Source organism: Salvelinus namaycush, unplaced genomic scaffold, assembly GCF_016432855.1.
Source record: "Salvelinus namaycush isolate Seneca unplaced genomic scaffold, SaNama_1.0 Scaffold1492, whole genome shotgun sequence".
Lineage (NCBI taxonomy): Eukaryota > Metazoa > Chordata > Actinopteri > Salmoniformes > Salmonidae > Salvelinus > Salvelinus namaycush.
In genome coordinates this window covers 1-21,277 of record NW_024058222.1, presented here as the reverse complement: position 1 = coordinate 21,277, position 21,277 = coordinate 1, and positions in this window count along the sequence as shown.

Sequence of the window (21,277 nt, the reverse complement as noted above, 5' to 3'; positions counted from 1 at the left end):
ACACACACACAACAACCTCCTTAGGGACAGACAGCAAGTGCCTCTCTCTTTCTCTCCCTCCCGCCATTTCACATATTGGTGTTAATGTACTCCTGTAGCCAGCTCTGGGCAGACATGGAGCTGTCAGTTGACTTTTCACCCCTCTCCTCCTCACTTCCCAACATGTTGTACTGGGCTGTGTGTGTGTGTGTGTGTGTGTGTGTGTGTGTGTGTGTGTGTGTGTGTGTGTGTGTGTGTGTGTGTGTGTGTGTGTGTGTGTGTGTGTGTGTGTGTGTGTGTGTGTGTGTGTGTGTGTGTGTATAGTGTAACTATGTAAGTGCAAGATATTGTGTTAGTGACTGTGTGACCCCATTGGGCTCCCGAGTGGCGAAGCGGTCTAAGGCACTGTATCTCAGTACTAGAGGCGTCACTACAGACCCTGGTTCGATTCCAGGCTGTTTCACAACCAGCTATGATTGGGAGTCCCATAGGGCGGCGAACAATTGGCCCAGCCTTGTCCAGATTAGGGTTTGGTCGGGGTAGGCTGTCGTTGTAAATAATAATTTGTTCTTAACTGACTTGCCAAGTTAACTTAAAAAGTGGGGGTGCGAGGCTTGTGTGGATTGAGGATGTGTGGAATATGTGTGTCAGTAGCTAGGTTTCCATCCAATTTGCAAAAGATTTCATGTGAATATTCTAAAATCTGCATAAAACAATATGCTCATTTTCCCACCATAGATGTATTTCCAGACGTATTCCAATACAGACGTATTGAGGATAAAAGGCTGTGTGTGATTCCAATACAGAAAGGCTGTGTGTATTCCAATACAGAAAGGCTGTGTGTATTCCAATACAGACGTATTGAGGATAAAAGGCTGTGTGTATTCCAATACAGAAAGGCTGTGTGTATTCCAATACAGACGTATTGAGGATAAAAGGCTATGTGTATTCCAATACAGAAAGGCTGTGTGTATTCCAATACAGACGTATTGAGGATAAAAGGCTGTGTGTATTCCAATACAGAAAGGCTGTGTGTATTCCAATACAGACGTATTGAGGATAAAATGCTGTGTGTATTCCAATACAGAAAGGCTGTGTGTATTCCAATACAGAAAGGCTGTGTGTATTCCAATACAGACGTATTGAGGATAAAATGCTGTGTGTATTCCAATACAGAAAGGCTGTGTGTATTCCAATACAGACGTATTGAGGATAAAAGGCTGTGTGTATTCCAATACAGAAAGCCTGTGTGTATTCCAATACAGACGTATTGAGGATAAAAGGCTGTGTGTATTCCAATACAGAAAGGCTGTGTGTATTCCAATACAGACGTATTGAGGATAAAAGGCTATGTGTATTCCAATACAGAAAGGCTGTGTGTATTCCAATACAGACGTATTGAGGATAAAAGGCTGTGTGTATTCCAATACAGAAAGGCTGTGTGTGATGACGTACTGCATATAAAATAACTATTGTGGTTAAATTCCCATTTAACCAAATGAATAATACAAGTTAAATGGGTTCCCATCGCATTTTCAACTCTACTGATGGTTTTGTCAACTGTGTTATAGAGCAAATGTCTCCACTCTGGTCTTGGCACGTACTCTAGCCAACAGCTGGCAGACACAGTGAGGGTGGGCTACCTACATTATGACATTATTATGGATAATAGTGATATTCGTTGTATTTGTGAAATGGCAGTCAAGCATCGATCATCATGTCACCAGAATAAGACCCTCGATGTTTATTGGAGAGGAGCATCAAGCTCGTCACCGTGCACATTCACCACCCTGTGAAGCTCGTCACCGTGCACATTCACCACCCTGTGAAGCTCATCACCGTGCACATTCACCACCCTGTGAAGCTCGTCACCGTGCACATTCACCACCCTGTGAAGCTCATCACCGTGCACATTCACCACCCTGTGAAGCTCATCACCGTGCACATTCACCACCCTGTGAAGCTCATCACCGTGCACATTCACCACCCTGTGAAGCTCATCACCGTGCACATTCACCACCCTGTGAAGCTCATCACCGTGCACATTCACCACCCTGTGAAGCTCATCACCGTGCACATTCACCACCCTGTGAAGCTCATCACCGTGCACATTCACCACCCTGTGAAGCTCGTCGCCGTGCACATTCACCACCCTGTGAAGCTCATCACCGTGCACATTCACCACCCTGTGAAGTTCATCACCGTGCACATTCACCACCCTGTGAAGCTCATCACCGTGCACATTCACCACCCTGTGAAGCTCATCACCGTGCACATTCACCACCCTGTGAAGCTCATCACCGTGCACATTCACCACCCTGTGAAGCTCATCACCGTGCACATTCACCACCCTGGGAAGCTCATCACCGTGCACATTCACCACCCTGTGAAGCTCGTCGCCGTGCACATTCACCACCCTGTGAAGTTCGTCGCCGTGCACATTCACCACCCTGTGAAGTTCATCACCGTGCACATTCACCACCCTGTGAAGTTCATCACCGTGCACATTCACCACCCTGTGAAGTTCATCACCGTGCACATTCACCACCCTGTGAAGCTCATCACCGTGCACATTCACCACCCTGTGAAGCTCATCACCGTGCACATTCACCACCCTGTGAAGCTCATCACCGTGCACATTCACCACCCTGTGAAGCTCATCACCGTGCACATTCACCACCCTGTGAAGCTCATCACTGTGCACATTCACCACCCTGTGAAGCTCATCACCGTGCACATTCACCACCCTGTGAAGTTCAGCAGAACGTATTTCATCTGTAGACTAATAACCTGCCTGCTTTCCCAAGTTGTGGTGGGAGGACCACACAACATATCAAGTTGACCTCCATATGATGGTTATTATATCAATATTTGCACATAAAGGCGTTTCCACCGGCATTTCCCACATCATTTCACTGACACAAAAAGATCCTACCATGTCGAACGAAACAAGTGTCTGTCGCATTTATAAAATTGTGCCGGCATTTCCTGTTTCCATCAGCCCAGACGTGACTTATTCACGCATCAGGTAATTCATCCGCATAAAATGGTTGGATGGAAACCTGGTTTGTGTTGTGTGTGTGTGTGTGGTCAGCGAGACATTGGTGTCTGTACTAATCATGCTGTTGCCAAGGTGATGCTAGAACTATCCGTCCATCAGGAGTGTGCGTGTATACTAACTGGTAGCAAGTGGGTTAAGGATGTGTGTGTGTGTGAGGAGGTTTCCTGGAATGTGCCACCAGCGCGGGACAGGAAGAGAGCAACTGTTCTAAACCACAACAACAGATCTGTTTCCTGTGTGTGTGTGTGTGTGTGTGTGTGTGTGTGTGTGTGTGTGTGTGTGTGTGTGTGTGTGTGTGTGTGTGTGTGTGTGTGTGTGTGTGTGTGTGTGTGTGTGTGTGTGTGTGTGTGTGTGTGTGTGTGTGTGAATGCATGAATGCTCCCTCAAATAGACATCCAGTGAAAAGAGAACACTGTAAAGTTGTCCACCAGGTCAAATCCACCAGGCCTGTAGAACTGGGATGGTCAACATGTCTGAAAGCCTGTAGGACCAGGAAGGTGTGTTAAGAGCCAGGAGATGGTCCTGTGTGACAGAGAGAAGCTGATGTAACGCCACTGCAGTGGAACGACAAGGACGCTGGAGAAATGGCAGAGCAGAGCAGAGCAGAGAAAGAGAGAGAGAAAGAGAAAGAGAAAGAGAAAGAGAAAGAGAAAGAGAGAGAGAGAGAGAGAGAGAGAGAGAGAGAGAGAGAGAGAGAGAGAGAGAGAGAGAGAGAGAGAGAGAGAGAGAGAGAGAGAGAGAGCGAGACAGAGACAGAGACAGAGAGGAAAGCCAAACCAGCATGACAGTGACACACACAGAACAGACCTAATGACAAAAAGTTACACAACAAAAAAAAAAAAAAAGTTCACAATAACAGTTACTGGGCAGGATGTGTGTGTGTATGTATGTGTATGCGTCATCGCTGACTCAGTGTGTGTGTAATTCAGCCTTCACAACAACTCAAACACTTCTCTCTCCCGCCATTCCCTTCCTTTTCTCTCCTTCTCTCCCCTGGACACTGTCTCCTAGCAACCAGACACTTCAGGCCTAAAAATAACCCCCAGAAACAAACAGAACAAAAAAATAAAACATACATGACAATTAATCCTTTCAAACACAGAGCAGCAAAGACTCAAATAGAACAGGTAAGAGAAAGGTGGTGGTGGAGGAGGGGGGAGAGAGGGATCCAGCAACAGGTAGTCGTGAGGCGACAGAGTTCTTTGCTGAATGAGAGAAGAATCTCGCTCGACTGACTGACTGACTGACTGACTGACTGACTGACTGACTGACACATCCCTAGTGTCTGTTTGTCTGTCTGTCTGTCTGTCTGTCTGTCTGTCTGTCTGTCTGTCTGTCTGTCTGTCTGTCTGTCTGTCTGTCTGTCTGTCTGTCTGTCTGTCTGTCTGTCTGTCTGTCTGTCTGTCTGTCTGTCTGTCTGTGAGAGTAGCCCACTCTACCTGGCAGTGAAAGAACAGAACTTCTCCATAGTCCAACACCAGGCAGTAACTAGGGGTGGTGAAGACAAACAGGCCTTGAAAACCACCCATGCAGGCCAGCCGGGCCAAGCTGCACTGAGACACAGTGAACTACAATACACTGTTTCACAAAGGCTGTACCACCTCTCTTCTCAGAAGTACTCGGTGTAACTCTTTAAATATAGCTAGACTACTCTTCACATCGTCCTTGCATGTTTTAGTAATATTATCATCACTTTTGCTAACAGAAGCTCCTCAACAGCAATAGCCTACATAAGTCCAGACCAACTCCAATACTTTACATCTGCAGTTCCTGGTTAGGCAGACTTGCTGTAGCTGTGTCTCGCAAGCCACAACGTTAGATAATGTTACAGTTGGTCTTATACCGACCTGCACGGCATGCATCCAAATCTCACATTCAATACATAAACAAAGGAAACACAGCGTGACTCCCATCACTCCTCCTATCCAGTGGCCGGCACGTTCCCATCACTCCTCCTATCCAGTGGCCGGCACGTTCCCATCACTCCTCCTATCCAGTGGACGGCACGTTCCCACTCACTCCTCCTATCCAGTGGCCGGCACGTTCCCACTCACTCCTCCTATCCAGTGGCCGGCACGTTCCCACTCACTCCTCCTATCCAGTGGCCGGCACGTTCCCACTCACTCCTCCTATCCAGTGGCCGGCACGTTCCCATCACTCCTCCTATCCAGTGGCCGGCACGTTCCCATCACTCCTCCTATCCAGTGGCCGGCACGTTCCCACTCACTCCTCCTATCCAGTGGCCGGCACGTTCCCATCACTCCTCCTATCCAGTGGCCGGCACGTTCCCATCACTCCTCCTATCCAGTGGCCGGCACGTTCCCATCACTCCTCCTATCCAGTGGCCGGCACGTTCCCACTCACTCCTCCTATCCAGTGGCCGGCACGTTCCCATCACTCCTCCTATCCAGTGGCCGGCACGTTCCCATCACTCCTCCTATCCAGTGGCCGGCACGTTCCCATCACTCCTCCTATCCAGTGGCCGGCACGTTCCGGTGCGGATTAACATTGTGGGAGCGTGGCGAGACGCCAAGAGAAAAAAAAAACGCCACAACCGCTCCACTGTCCTCCCCGCCACAACCGCTCCACTGTCCTCCCCGCCACAACCGCTCCACTGTCCTCCCCGCCACAACCGCTCCACTGTCCTCCCCGCCACAACCGCTCCACTGTCCTCCCCGCCACAACCGCTCCACTGTCCTCCCCACTAAATTACCCAATTACAAAGTAATGAAACGATGCAACTCTTCAGTTGATTGTTTAAAGTGATGTGATACTCTCATTCATTAACGGCCTCAGTATGGTGTTTGATCAATGTCTCTCACCATGTAGGCGATGCAGCCAGTGTGTTGAGTGGTGCTGTCTGTCTGGTCTGTCCTGTACTGGGGAATCCACTGCAGGCGCCTCTCACTCACCTGTTTACACTATACAGGACAGGACTTCTCTGTTCTCATTACACACACGTGCTCAGAGACAGACACACAACACATCAGTGTCCCTGGTGCCAACGAGAGGCTGAGTGAATTATGTCGGGCCCTATAACATCAGAGATGCGGAGAACGTGGACGGAATCGCGGAATCCAGACACTAAAACAGAATTCAACAATATTCAAAAATGTATGGATTGAATTGTATTGACTAGCATACAGAATGCCTCAGTGATGTGTATTTTCCTGCAACTTTCTGAAGAGGCAACAATAATTCCCCCTGTCTGTATGTGGGGTATGTCTACCACTGTGTAGCTGTTAGCGATGATGCTAATGAAAAGTCTTCTGGTAGATAGAAAGGCTTTCCCAAAAACCTTCTCAATGAAATATTAACTACAAAGTAGCCTGTGCTGACCAGGCACAATGATATCAGGATTATGTGTGTCAATCCAGTGGGTATTTGTTTTGTAAACTCTACCATCACGTGAGCTACAAAAACACTTCTAAACAACAGCCTCTTGCTAACTACACAATGGAATTAAACAGTAACTACACCCAGAAATCTACATTTCAACAACAACAAAATCCACACACCTCAAAAGTGGTCTCCTGATGTGGTTTAAGTATTGTTGTTGACTTTAGAGAGTGGAAACCTGAAAAAAGTTGGGGAAAACAGAAACCTGGAAAAACTAAACCGAGAAAACGTGATTTGGGGAAAAACTAAACAGTTCAAGCCAAAAGTATAACTGATTTTAGAGTCCTAATTATGTAATTGCTGAGGTGGATGAAGACCTTTCCATAGTCCCTCTCCCCTACTGCTGCCTGCTGTCAGACTACTGCTGCCTGCTGTCAGACTACTGCTGCCTGCTGTCAGACTACTGCTGCCTGCTGTCAGACTACTGCTGCCTGCTGTCAGACTACTCCTTCTCATCATTATTCACTTACAACTAGTCCTAATCTTAATCCAGGCCTTTTCAACAACAGCAGGATGGGTTTCCGTCACATGCTACTCAGACGCCGGGACGCTGTTCCTCTCCTCCAACTTTGTTTGTGACCCCGACGGCTTGACTGCGTCAGCATGGTGTGCGAGGTCCCAAAAACACACCCTTACTTCACGAGACCATCAACCTATGCCTTCCCTATTCCTTTCTGCTTCTCCATCAATCCCCCTTTCCCTCCCTCCCTCCCTGCCATTCTTCTATTGGGGCTAATTTTAGATGAAGGAAAAAGCTCTGTCCACATCTGCTAACAATTCCTGTAAGAGAGACGTAGTGGGCGAGAGAGGGAAGAGAGGGAGGAGGTAAAGGGTAAGCAAAGAAAGGGTTTACAAAGAGAGGGAGGGGGAGAGAAAGAGATATGGAATAGGCATATAGGAAAAGAAAAGACAAAGACAACACACACACAGTATCGTGGAATTGGCAACAGCATGTCACAGTGGGCTGTGAGGGGGACACGGAGGGCAGAGCACAGCGTGTGTGTGTGTGTGTGTGTGTGTGTGTGTGTGTGTGTGTGTGTGTGTGTGTGTGTGTGTGTGTGTGTGTGTGTGTGTGTGTGTATGCTTATACCATCGTAAACAGGGAAAGAGGACACGCGCAGTTTCACCGCCTGACACCACTTTCTCTACACTCTGTTCTCTGCTATCCCTCCATCTCCCCATTCTTTCTTTTCCCGCTGTCCCTCCTCTGTCCATTCCTCCCCCATCTCTCTCTCTCAAAGCTGATTAAGTAGCTTTGATCTTTCTTACGTAACATTCGCCTCACACTCACCTCACAGACGCCGCCGGCAGCATTGTGTGTATGTATCTGTGTGGACTAGAGGTCGACCGATTAGGATTTTTAAACGCCGATACCGATTATTGGAGGACAAAAAAAGCCGATACCGATTATTCGGCCGATGAATTTTTATATACACTGCTCAAAAAAATATAGGGAACACTAAAATAACACATCCTAGATCTGAATGAATGAAATATTCTTATTAAATACTTTTTTCTTTACATTTTTGAATGTGCTGACAACAAAATCACACAAAAATTATCAATGGAAATCAAATGTATCAACCCATGGAGGTCTGGATTTGGAGTCACACTCAAAATTAAAGTGGAAAACGACACTACAGGCTGATCCAACTTTGATGTAATGTCCTTAAAACAAGTCAAAATGAGGCTCAGTAGTGTGTGTGGCCTCTACGTGCCTGTATGACCTCCCTACAACGCCTGGGCATGCTCCTGATGATGGTCTCCTGAGGGATCTCCTCCCAGACCTGGACTAAAGCATCCGCCAACTCCTGTCTGTGGTGCAACGTGGCGTTGGTGGATGGAATGAGACATGATGTCCCAGATGTGCTCAATTGGATTCAGGTCTGGGGAACGGGCGGGCCAGTCCATAGCATCAATGCCTTCCTCTTGCAGGAACTGCTGACACACTCCAGCCACATGAGGTCTAGCATTGTCTTGCATTAGGAGGAACCCAGGGCCAACCGCACCAGCATATGGTCTCACAAGGGGTCTGAGGATCTCATCTCGGTACCTAATGGCAGTCAGGCTACCTCTGGCGAGCACATGGAGGGCTATGTGGCCCCCCAAAGAAATGCTCTGTCACGTCTGTCACATGTGCTCATGTGCTCAGTCTGAACCTGCTTTCATCTGTGAAGAGCACAGGGCGCCAGTGGCGAATTTGCCAATCTTGGTGTTCTCTGGCAAATGCCAAACGTCCTGCACGGTGTTGGGCTGTAAACACAACCCCCACCTGTGGACGTCGGGCCCTCATACCACCCTCATGGAGTCTGTTTCTGACCGTTTGAGCAGACACATGCACATTTGTGGCCTGCTGGAGGTCATTTTGCAGGGCTCTGGCAGTGCTCCACCTGCTCCTCCTTGCACAAAGGCGGAGGTAGCGGTCCTGCTGCTGGGTTGTTGCCCTCCTACGGCCTCCTCCACGTCTCCTGATGTACTGGCCTGTCTCCTGGTAGCGCCTCCATGCTCTGGACACTACACTGACAGACACAGCAAACCTTCTTGCCACAGCTCGCATTGATGTGCCATCCTGGATGAGCTGCACTACCTGAGCCACTTGTGTGGGTTGTAGACTCCGTCTCATGCTACCACTAGAGTGAAAGCACCGCCAGCATTCAAAAGTGGCCAAAACATCAGCCAGGAAGCATAGGAACTGAGAAGTAGTCTGTGGTCACCACCTGAAGAACCACTCCTTTATTGGGGGGTGTCTTGCTAATTGCCTATAATTTCCACCTTTTGTCTATTCCATTTGCACAACAGCATGTGAAATTTATTGTCAATCAGTGTTGCTTCCTAAGTGGACAGTTTGATTTCACAGAAGTGTGATTGACTTGGAGTTACATTGTGTTGTTTAAGTGTTCCCTTTATTTTTTGGAGCAGTGTATATATATCATACACACATACACATTTTTGTAATAATGACAATTTCAACAATACTGAATGAACAATGAACACTTATTTTAACTTAATATAATACATAAATAAAATCAATTTAGTCTCAAATAACATGAGAATATATGTTAAAACGAACCACCACCTTTCATGGGTCTACAATATTCCCAGTTAATAAGTTTTAGGTTGTAGTGCAGAAAGCAGAGCTTGTCTGCATGTTCCCCTGTCAGTCTGCTCCTCCGTGAAACACAGACCTTATTTGAAGTAGATCAAGACATTCTCTATGGAAGACATGAACGGTAAAATAACGAAGGAACCCCTTTCAAGTTCAGCCGCAAGTTATTACAGGAATTATAACGCGTCGACTATTTCTCTCTAAACCATATATACCTTTGACTAATCCGGAAACTATCACCTCGAAAACAAAACGTTTATTCCGTTCCGTATTTTATCTAACGGGTGGCATCCATGAGTCTAAATATTCCTGTTACATTGCACAACCTTCAATGTTATGTCATAATTACGTAAAATTCTGGCAAATTAGTTCGCAAAGAGCCAGGCGGCCCAAACTGTTGCATATACCCTGACTCTGCGTGCAATGAACGCAAGAGAAATGACACAATTTCACCTGGTTAATATTACCTGCTAACCTGGATTTCTTTTAGCTAAATATGCAGGTTTAAAAATATATACTTGTGTATTGATTTTAAGAAAGGCATTGATGTTTATGGTTAAGTACACATTGGAGCAATGACAGTCATTGATTGATTGTTTTTTATAAGATAAGTTTAATGCTAGCTAGCAACTTACCTTAGCTTACTGCATTCGCATAACAGGCAGGCTCCTCGTGGAGTGTAATGTAATCAGGTGTTAGAGCATTGGACTAGTTAACTGTCAGGTTGCAAGATTGGATCCCCGGAGCCGTCATTGAAAATAAGAATGTGTTCTTAACTGACTTGCCTAGTTAAATAATGATTAAATAAAGCTGTAAAAAATAAAAAATAAAAAAGGCAAATCGGCGCCCCAAAATACCGATTTCCGATTGTTATGAAAACTTGAAATCGGCCTTAATTAATCGGCCATTCCGATTAATCGGTCGACCTCTATTGTGGACGCGTTTTTGACAGGCAGGACAATTCACACTTGACTGAACGTGATTCTGTGTGTGTCTTTGTTTATGTGTTATTCTCCTCTGACTGTAGCTAGAGCGTTGTCTTGGCTACAGTGTCCCTCACATGTATGTGTGGTCTGTCTGAAAGTGGTACATAAGCATGTGTCTCTCTCCAGGCAGCCCAGATAATCACTGTTTATCCTCCAGTATGACTGGGCTACCATGGGGAGTACCATGCGCCTGCTCTCCACACACACACACACACACACGAGGGGAAACCACGCGTCAACTCAGCTACAGTTGGAGAAGATTGTGGGGTTTTAAAAATTAAAAACACTGCTACATAAACACACAGGTCACGGTGGTTGTAAACAGGGTTCTGCTCGAAAGACCATTCATTGGTGGACTGATTGAATTAACGAGGCAGAGCGTCCAGTCAGGTTAGAAAGGTTGGCTTGTCCTGCTCTCCTCCTCTCCCTTGTTCCTTCCGTCTGTCTCGCGGGAGAGATTAGTCCTCAGCTGGAGCAAATAAAGCTGGCGGTTATGCAAAAGAGAGAGAGAGAGAGAGAGAGAGAGAGAGAGAGAGAGAGAGAGAGAGAGAGAGAGAGAGAAGAGAGAAGAGAGAGAGTGATGTAATCACTAACACAAATAGAGAGAGAGAGATGGAGGGAAAGACCGAGAGAGAGATGGAGGGAGAGAGAGAAAAGGGGTAGAGATAGAGCGAGAGAGAGAGAGAGCGAGAGAGAGAGACAGACAGAGAGAGAAATGCACGGCTGTGTCTACAACACTGGATGACTACCTTGCACTTCCAGGGCAGCACCTCCACTACAACATCCCTGTTACTAGTCCTAACCTCCACTAACACTATAACATCCCTGTTACTAGTCCTAACCTCTACTAACACTACAACATCCCTGTTACTAGTCCTAACCTCCACTAACACTATAACATCCCTGTTACTAGTCCTAACCTTCACCAACACTACAACATCCCTGTTACTAGTCCTAACCTCCACTAACACTACAACATCCCTGTTACTAGTTCTAACCTCCACCAACACTACAACATCCCTGTTACTAGTTCTAACCTCCACCAACACTACAACATCCCTGTTACTAGTCCTAACCTCCACTAACACTACAACATCCCTGTTACTAGTTCTAACCTCCACTAACACTACAACATCCCTGTTACTAGTTCTAACCTTCACCAACACTACAACATCCCTGTTACTAGTCCTAACCTTCACTAACACTACAACATCCCTGTTACTAGTCCTAACCTCCACTAACACTACAACATCCCTGTTACTAGTCCTAACCTCCACTAACACTACAACATCCCTGTTACTAGTCCTAACCTCCACTAACACTACAACATCCCTGTTACTAGTCCTAACCTCCACTAACACTACAACATCCCTGTTACTAGTCCTAACCTTCACCAACACTACAACATCCCTGTTACTAGTCCTAACCTCCACTAACACTACAACATCCCTGTTACTAGTCCTAACCTCCACTAACACTACAACATCCCTGTTACTAGTCCTAACCTCCACCAACACTACAACATCCCTGTTACTAGTTCTAACCTTCACTAACACTATAACATCCCTGTTACTAGTCCTAACCTCCACTAACACTATAACATCCCTGTTACTAGTTCTAACCTCCACTAACACTACAACATCCCTGTTACTAGTTCTAACCTCTACTAACACTACAACATCCCTGTTACTAGTCCTAACCTCCACCAACACTATAACATCCCTGTTACTAGTCCTAACCTCCACTAACACTACAACATCCCTGTTACTAGTCCTAACCTCCACCAACACTATAACATCCCTGTTACTAGTTCTAACCTTCACCAACACTACAACATCCCTGTTACTAGTCCTAACCTCCACTAACACTACAACATCCCTGTTACTAGTCCTAACCTCTACTAACACTACAACATCCCTGTTACTAGTCCTAACCTCTACTAACACTACAACATCCCTGTTACTAGTCCTAACCTCTACTAACACTACAACATCCCTGTTACAAGTCCTAACCTCTACTAACACTACAACATCCCTGTTACTAGTCCTAACCTCTACTAACACTACAACATCCCTGTTACTAGTCCTAACCTCCACTAACACTACAACATCCAAGTTACTAGTCCTAACTTCCACTAATACTACAACATCCCTGTTACTAGTCCTAACCTCCACCAACACTACAACATCCCTGTTACTAGTCCTAACCTCCACCAACACTACAACATCCCTGTTACTAGTTCTAACCTTCACTAACACTACAACATCCCTGTTACTAGTCCTAACCTCCAACACCACAACATCCCTGTTACTAGTCCTAACCTCCACTAATACTACAACATCCCTGTTACTAGTCCTAACCTCCACTAACACTACAACATCCCTGTTACTAGTCCTAACCTCCAACACCACAACATCCCTGTTACTAGTCCTAACCTCCACTAACACTACAACATCCCTGTTACTAGTCCTAACCTCCAATAACACTACAACATCCCTGTTACTAGTCCTAACCTCCACTAACACTACAACATCCCTGTTACTAGTCCTAACCTCCACTAACACTACAACATCCCTGTTACTAGTCCTAACCTTCACCAACACTACAACATCCCTGTTACTAGTCCTAACCTCTACTAACACTACAACATCCCTGTTACTAGTTCTAACCTCTACTAACACCATAACATCCCTGTTACTAGTCCTAACCTCCACTAACACCACTAACATCCCTGTTACTAGTCCTAACCTTCACCAACACTACAACATCCCTGTTACTAGTCCTAACCTCCACTAACACTATAACATCCCTGTTACTAGTCCTAACCTCTACTAACACTACAACATCCCTGTTACTAGTCCTAACCTTCACTAACACTATAACATCCCTGTTACTAGTCCTAACCTCTACTAACACTACAACATTCCTGTTACTAGTCCTAACCTCCACTAACACTATAACATCCCTGTTACTAGTCCTAACCTCTACTAACACTACAACATCCCTGTTACTAGTCCTAACCTTCACTAACACTATAACATCCCTGTTACTAGTCCTAACCTTCACCAACACTACAACATCCCTGTTACTAGTCCTAACCTCCACTAACACTACAACATCCCTGTTACTAGTCCTAACCTCCACTAACACTATAACATCCCTGTTACTAGTCCTAACCTCTACTAACACTACAACATCCCTGTTACTAGTCCTAACCTCTACTAACACTACAACATCCCTGTTACTAGTCCTAACCTTCACCAACACTACAACATCCCTGTTACTAGTCCTAACCTCCACTAACACTACAACATCCCTGTTACTAGTCCTAACCTCCACTAACACTAAAACATCCCTGTTACTAGTCCTTACCTCCACTAACACTACAACATCCCTGTTACTAGTCCTAACCTCCACTACCACTACAACATCCCTGTTACTAGTCCTAACCTCTACTAACACTACAACATCCCTGTTACTAGTCCTAACCTCCACTAACACCACAACATCCCTGTTACTAGTCCTAACCTCCACTAATACTACAACATCCCTGTTACTAGTCCTAACCTTCACGAACACTACAACATCCCTGTTACTAGTCCTAACCTTCACGAACACTACAACATCCCTGTTACTAGTCCTAACCTCCACCAACACTACAACATCCCTGTTACTAGTCCTAACCTCCACTAACACTACAACATCCCTGTTACTAGTCCTAACCTCCACTAACACTACAACATCCCTGTTACTAGTCCTAACCTCCACCAACACTATAACATCCCTGTTACTAGTTCTAACCTCCACTACCACCACAACATCCCTGTTACTAGTCCTAACCTTCACCAACACTACAACATCCCTGTTACTAGTCCTAACCTCCACCAACACTACAACATCCCTGTTACTAGTCCTAACCTCCACTAACACTACAACATCCCTGTTACTAGTTCTAACCTCCACCAACACTACAACATCCCTGTTACTAGTTCTAACCTCCACCAACACTACAACATCCCTGTTACTAGTTCTAACCTCCACCAACACTACAACATCCCTGTTACTAGTCCTAACCTCCACCAACACTACAACATCCCTGTTACTAGTCCTAACCTCCAACACCACAACATCCCTGTTACTAGTCCTAACCTCCAACACCACAACATCCCTGTTACTAGTCCTAACCTTCACCAACACTACAACATCCCTGTTACTAGTCCTAACCTCCACTAACACTACAACATCCCTGTTACAAGTCCTAACCTCCACCAATACTACAACATCCCTGTTACTAGTCCTAACCTCCACCAACACTACATCATCCCTGTTACTAGTCCTAACCTCCACCAACACTACAACATCCCTGTTACTAGTCCTAACCTCCACTAACACTACAACATCCCTGTTACTAGTCCTAACCTCCACCAACACCACAACATCCCTGTTACTAGTCCTAACCTCCACCAACACCACAACATCCCTGTTACTAGTCCTAACCTCCACTAACACCACAACATCCCTGTTACTAGTCCTAACCTACTACATCCCTGTTACTAGTCCTAACCTCCACCAACACTACAACATCCCTGTTACTAGTTCTAACCTCCACTAACACTACAACATCCCTGTTACTAGTCCTAACCTCCACTAACACTACAACATCCCTGTTACTAGTCCTAACCTCCAACACCACAACATCCCTGTTACTAGTCCTAACCTCCACTAACACTACAACATCCCTGTTACTAGTCCTAACCTCCACTAACACTACAACATCCCTGTTACTAGTCCTAACCTCCACTAACACTACAACATCCCTGTTACTAGTTCTAACCTCCACTAACACCACAACATCCCTGTTACTAGTCCTAACCTCCACCAACACTACAACATCCCTGTTACTAGTCCTAACCTCCACCAACACCACAACATCCCTGTTACTAGTCCTAACCTCCACTAACACTACAACATCCCTGTTACTAGTCCTAACCTCTACTAACACTACAACATCCCTGTTACTAGTCCTAACCTTCACCAACACTACAACATCCCTGTTACTAGTCCTAACCTCCACTAACACTACAACATCCCTGTTACTAGTCCTAACCTCCACTAACACTACAACATCCCTGTTACTAGTCCTTACCTCCACTAACACTACAACATCCCTGTTACTAGTCCTAACCTCCACTACCACTACAACATCCCTGTTACTAGTCCTAACCTCTACTAACACTACAACATCCCTGTTACTAGTCCTAACCTCCACTAACACCACAACATCCCTGTTACTAGTCCTAACCTCCACTAATACTACAACATCCCTGTTACTAGTCCTAACCTTCACGAACACTACAACATCCCTGTTACTAGTCCTAACCTTCACGAACACTACAACATCCCTGTTACTAGTCCTAACCTCCACCAACACTACAACATCCCTGTTACTAGTCCTAACCTCCACTAACACTACAACATCCCTGTTACTAGTCCTAACCTCCACTAACACTACAACATCCCTGTTACTAGTCCTAACCTCCACCAACACTATAACATCCCTGTTACTAGTCCTAACCTCCACCAACACTATAACATCCCTGTTACTAGTTCTAACCTCCACTACCACCACAACATCCCTGTTACTAGTCCTAACCTTCACCAACACTACAACATCCCTGTTACTAGTCCTAACCTCCACTAACACTACAACATCCCTGTTACTAGTCCTAACCTCCACTAACACTACAACATCCCTGTTACTAGTCCTAACCTCCAACACCACAACATCCCTGTTACTAGTCCTAACCTCCACTAACACTACAACATCCCTGTTACTAGTCCTAACCTCTACTAACACTACAACATCCCTGTTACTAGTTCTAACCTCCACTAACACCACAACATCCCTGTTACTAGTCCTAACCTCCACTAACACTACAACATCCCTGTTACTAGTCCTAACCTCCACTAACACTATAACATCCCTGTTACTAGTCCTAACCTCTACTAACACTACAACATCCCTGTTACTAGTCCTAACCTCCACTAACAATACAACATCCCTGTTACTAGTCCTAACCTCCACTAACACTACAACATCCCTGTTACTAGTCCTAACCTCCACTAACACTATAACATCCCTGTTACTAGTCCTAACCTCCACTAACACTACAACATCCCTGTTACTAGTCCTAACCTCCACTAACACTACAACATCCCTGTTACTAGTCCTAACCTTCACCAACACTACAACATCCCTGTTACTAGTCCTAACCTCCACTAACACTATAACATCCCTGTTACTAGTCCTAACCTCCACCAACACTACAACATCCCTGTTACTAGTCCTAACCTCCACTAACACTACAACATCCCTGTTACTAGTCCTAACCTCCACTAACACTACAACATCCCTGTTACTAGTCCTAACCTCCACTAACACTACAACATCCCTGTTACTAGTCCTAACCTCCACTAACACTACAACATCCCTGTTACTAGTCCTAACCTTCACCAACACTACAACATCCCTGTTACTAGTCCTAACCTCCACTAACACTATAACATCCCTGTTACTAGTTCTAACCTCCACTAACACTATAACATCCCTGTTACTAGTCCTAACCTCCAATAACACTATAACATCCCTGTTACTAGTCCTAACCTCCACCAACACTACAACATCCCTGTTACTAGTCCTAACCTCCAACACCACAACATCCCTGTTACTAGTCCTAACCTTCACCAACACTACAACATCCCTGTTACTAGTCCTAACCTCCACTAACACTACAACATCCCTGTTACTAGTCCTAACCTCCACTAACACTACAACATCCCTGTTACTAGTCCTAACCTCCACTAACACTACAACATCCCTGTTACTAGTCCTAACCTCCAACACCACAACATCCCTATTACTAGTCCTAACCTCTACTAACACTACAACATCCCTGTTACTAGTCCTAACCTCTACTAACACTACAACATCCCTGTTACTAGTCCTAACCTTCACCAACACTATAACATCCCTGTTACTAGTCCTAACCTCCACTAACACTACAACATCCCTGTTACTAGTCCTAACCTCCACTAACACTACAACATCCCTGTTACTAGTCCTAACCTCCACCAACACTACAACATCCCTGTTACTAGTCCTAACCTCCACTAACACTACAACATCCCTGTTACTAGTCCTAACCTTCACCAACACTACAACATCCCTGTTACTAGTCCTAACCTCCACTAACACTATAACATCCCTGTTACTAGTCCTAACCTTCACCAACACTATAACATCCCTGTTACTAGTCCTAACCTTCACCAACACTACAACATCCCTGTTACTAGTTCTAACCTTCACCAACACTACAACATCCCTGTTACTAGTCCTAACCTCTACTAACACTACAACATCCCTGTTACTAGTCCTAACCTTCACCAACACTACAACATCCCTGTTACTAGTCCTAACCTCCACTAACACTATAACATCCCTGTTACTAGTCCTAACCTTCACCAACACTATAACATCCCTGTTACTAGTCCTAACCTTCACCAACACTACAACATCCCTGTTACTAGTTCTAACCTTCACCAACACTACAACATCCCTGTTACTAGTCCTAACCTCCACTAACACTACAACATCCCTGGTACTAGTCCTAACCTCTACTAACACTACAACATCCCTGTTACTAGTCCTAACCTCCACCAACACTACAACATCCCTGTTACTAGTCCTAACCTTCACCAACACTACAACATCCCTGTTACTAGTCCTAACCTCCACCAACACTACAACATCCCTGTTACTAGTTCTAACCTGCACTAACACTACAACATCCCTGTTACTAGTCCTAACCTCTACTAACACTACAACATCCCTGTTACTAGTCCTAACCTCCACTAACACTATAACATCCCTGTTACTAGTCCTAACCTCCAACACCACAACATCCCTGTTACTAGTCCTAACCTCCACTAACACTACAACATCCAAGTTACTAGTCCTAACTTCCACTAATACTACAACATCCCTGTTACTAGTCCTAACCTTCACCAACACTACAACATCCCTGTTACTAGTCCTAACCTCCACTAATACTACAACATCCCTGTTACTAGTCCTAACCTCTACTAACACTACAACATCCCTGTTACTAGTCCTAACCTCTACTAACACTACAACATCCCTGTTACTAGTCCTAACCTCCACCAACACTACAACATCCCTGTTACTAGTCCTAACCTCTACTAACACTACAACATCCCTGTTACTAGTCCTAACCTCCACTAATACTACAACATCCCTGTTACTAGTCCTAACCTCTACTAACACTAAAACATCCCTGTTACTAGTCCTAACCTCTACTAACACTAAAACATCCCTGTTACTAGTCCTAACCTCCACTAACACTATAACATCCCTGTTACTAGTCCTAACCTCTACTAACACTACAACATCCCTGTTACTAGTCCTAACCTCCACCAACACTACAACATCCCTGTTACTAGTCCTAACCTCCAACACCACAACATCCCTGTTACTAGTCCTAACCTCCACTAACACTACAACATCCAAGTTACTAGTCCTAACTTCCACTAATACTACAACATCCCTGTTACTAGTCCTAACCTTCACCAACACTACAACATCCCTGTTACTAGTCCTAACCTCCACCAACACTACAACATCCCTGTTACTAGTCCTAACCTACAACATCCCTGTTACTAGTTCTAACCTCCACCAACACTACAACATCCCTGTTACTAGTCCTAACCTCCACTAACACTATAACATCCCTGTTACTAGTCCTAACCTCTACTAACACTACAACATCCCTGTTACTAGTCCTAACCTCCACTAATACTACAACATCCCTGTTACTAGTCCTAACCTCTACTAACACTAAAACATCCCTGTTACTAGTCCTAACCTCCACTAACACTATAACATCCCTGTTACTAGTCCTAACCTCTACTAACACTACAACATCCCTGTTACTAGTCCTAACCTCCACCAACACTACAACATCCCTGTTACTAGTCCTAACCTCCACTAACACTACAACATCCCTGTTACTAGTCCTAACCTCTACTAACACTACAACATCCCTGTTACTAGTCCTAACCTTCACTAACACTACAACATCCCTGTTACTAGTCCTAACCTCCACTAACACTACAACATCCCTGTTACTAGTCCTAACCTCCACTAACACTACAACATCCCTGTTACTAGTCCTAACCTCTACTAACACTACAACATCCCTGTTACTAGTCCTAACCTCCAACACCACAACATCCCTATTACTAGTCCTAACCTTCACCAACACTACAACATCCCTGTTACTAGTCCTAACCTTCACCAACACTACAACATCCCTGTTACTAGTCCTAACCTTCACCAACACTACAACATCCCTGTTACTAGTCCTAACCTCCACTAACACTACAACATCCCTGTTACTAGTCCTAACCTCCACTAACACTACAACATCCCTGTTACTAGTCCTAACCTCCAACACCACAACATCCCTGTTACTAGTCCTAACCTCCACTAACACTACAACATCCCTGTTACTAGTCCTAACCTCTACTATCACTACAACATCCCTGTTACTAGTTCTAACCTCCACTAACACCACAACATCCCTGTTACTAGTCCTAACCTCCACTAACACTACAACATCCCTGTTACTAGTCCTAACCTCCACTAACACTATAACATCCCTGTTACTAGTCCTAACCTCTACTAACACTACAACATCCCTGTTACTAGTCCTAACCTCCACTAACAATACAACATCCCTGTTACTAGTCCTAACCTCCACTAACACTACAACATCCCTGTTACTAGTCCTAACCTCCACTAACACTACAACATCCCTGTTACTAGTCCTAACCTCCACTAACACTACAACATCCCTGTTACTAGTCCTAACCTCCACTAACACTACAACATCCCTGTTACTAGTCCTAACCTTCACCAACACTACAACATCCCTGTTACTAGTCCTAACCTCCACTAACACTATAACATCCCTGTTACTAGTCCTAACCTCCACCAACACTACAAACATCCCTGTTACTAGTCCTAACCTCCACTAACACTACAACATCCCTGTTACTAGTCCTAAACCTCACCAACAACTACAACATCCCTGTTACTAGTCCTAACCTCCACTAACACTACAACATCCCTGTTACTAGTCCTAACCCTCCACTAACACTACAACATCCCTGTTACTAGTCCTAACCTCCACTAACACTACAACATCCCTGTTACTAGTCCTAACCTCCACTAACACTACAACATCCCTGTTACTAGTCCTAACCTTCACCTAACACTACAACATCCCTGTTACTAGTCCTAACCTCCACAACACTATAACATCCCTGTTACTAGTCCTAACCTCCCTAACACTATAACATCCTGTTACTAGTCCTAACCTTCCACCTAACTACTACTAACATCCCTGTTACTAGTCCTAACCTTCACCAACACTACAACATTCCCTGTTACTAGTCCTAACCTTCCACTAACACTATCAACATCCCTGTTACTAGTCCTAACCTCTACTAACACTACAACATCCCTGTTACTAGTCCTAACCTCCACTAACACTACTAACATCCCTGTTACTAGTCCTAACCTCTACTAACACTACAACATCCCTGTTACTAGTCCTAACCTCTACCTATACACTACAAACTAACACTACAACATCCCTGTTACTA